General features: G+C 61.3%; 1 protein-coding gene across 1 annotated transcript in view; it reads left to right on the plus strand.

Moving 5' to 3' along the window:
- LOC105461350 overlaps nucleotides 1-1,763 on the plus strand; it is a 33,586-nt gene that overhangs the window by 22,262 nt on the left and 9,561 nt on the right. The gene's annotated exons all lie outside the window — the stretch shown is intronic.

Here is a 1,763-nt window from a genome sequence, read left to right on the forward strand (position 1 = left end):
GCCGCAGAGCGCGTCGATCCCGTTTGCGATAGCAACACGCCGCGAGCGAATTGGCCTAACGGCGCGTCAGCCTCGCCGGCGGTAAGCCTGACGTAGCGCTAGCTTGTCCAAGCGCTGGCCTGACCAAGCGCTAGCCTGACCAAGCGCTAGCCTGACCAAGCGTTAGCCTGACCAAACGCTTGACTGACGTGTCAGGCAAGATACTTGGCCGCGGAGCGGGCGCCAGCCCCGTCGGCGAAAGCAACATGCCGCGAGGAACTTGGCCGCCGACCGCTCGTCAGCCGCGCCAGCGGTAGGCCTAACGTAGCGCTAGCCTGACCAAGCGCTAGCCTGACCGAGCGCTAACCTGACGTGTCAGGCGAGGTACTTGGCCGCGGAGCGCGCGTCGGCCCCGTCGGCAAAAGCGACACGCCGCGAGGGACTTGACCGCGGAGCGCGCGCCAGCCCCGTCGGCGAAAGCAACACGCCGCGAGAGACTTGGCCGCAGAGCGCGTCGATCCCGTCGGCGAAAACAGCACGCCGCGCGAAAGCAACACGCCGCGAGGGACTTAGAAAATTTTTGGTCTCCGGAGGTAAACCTGGCGCCTCGACGCTTCCCCGCAAGTGCTCTTATTATTACGTCGATTCGCGTGCTCGCACGTTTATTCGGCCTCACGCGTATCCCCTGTGCACCTTGTCGACTCGTTCGCCCCGATAGCGAAGAATTTTCGGCGCCGGAGGTAATCGCGGCGAAAGCAACACGCCGCGCGAAAGCAACACGCCGCGCGGGACTTAGAAAATTTTCGGCTCGGTCGGGTCCGGAGGTAAACCTGGCCGATCGACGCTTCCCCGCTAGCCCCCTTAATATTACGTCGATTCGCGCGCCCGCACGTTTATTCGGCCACCCTACCACCCCCGTGCACCCCCGTCGTCCGTTCGCCCCGATAGCGAAGAATTTTCGGCGCCGGAGGTACACTTGGCCAAAGCAACACGCCGCGGCGGTACCTCGCTTCCAGCGGCTAAGTCCCGCGCGCCTCGGTCTATCGACGTTCGCGCCCATAAGCGGCCGTGCATAAGACCGTGCGTCGCCGACCGCTTGTCCGGTCGGTTGGGTACTATAAGAGGTGCGGTGCGCTCGGCTAGCCGAGCGGTACGATGCGGTCGTGCGTACACGTTACTCGTGTCTCGTACGCCCCGTACGGCTTCTCGAACGTCTATGAAACACGGACCGTAATCGTTGCGATGCACGTCGGTCGTTCTTCTCGCTATTGACGGAAAAGTTGTCGACTCTCGCACGGAGAGTGAGTTACATCGTTCGACGGGCGCGCAGCTCCGTCCGACGTCTTCGGCGACTCGTTCGACGAAACGTCCGGTGTTCGCTCGCGCTTGCCGAAGCGTGCCGTCCGAAATACACGATATAATATTATATACGAACAGAGCATTGCCACGAGTCGGTGTCAAGAGACCGAATGGCTCTTATGTGGTGCGCACATAGTGTTGGTCGCGCGATCTTCCCTCGTTCTCAGACGAACGTCATCGGATGAATCGTGGCGCTTACTGAACATCAACTCCACGGATACGAGTGCGACGGAAGTGCGAGATCCCTGGCGATTTCTCTTCCCGCTTACTTGTACGCCTTAGCGAAATTTTTCGGCTCGCGGGCGCATCGTGCTTCGCACGTTGGCTCTGTGAGACCGGTCTGAGTACGCACGTTCCTCGACGTCTGAGTATCGCATCGTCGATCTAGCGTCAGGGCTGAGCGGCTACGCGCCGCTATCATGGGA

The sequence above is a fragment of the Wasmannia auropunctata genome, unplaced genomic scaffold, assembly GCF_000956235.1.
Source record: "Wasmannia auropunctata unplaced genomic scaffold, wasmannia.A_1.0 LD336101.1, whole genome shotgun sequence".
In the NCBI taxonomy this organism is placed as follows: Eukaryota; Metazoa; Arthropoda; class Insecta; order Hymenoptera; family Formicidae; genus Wasmannia; species Wasmannia auropunctata.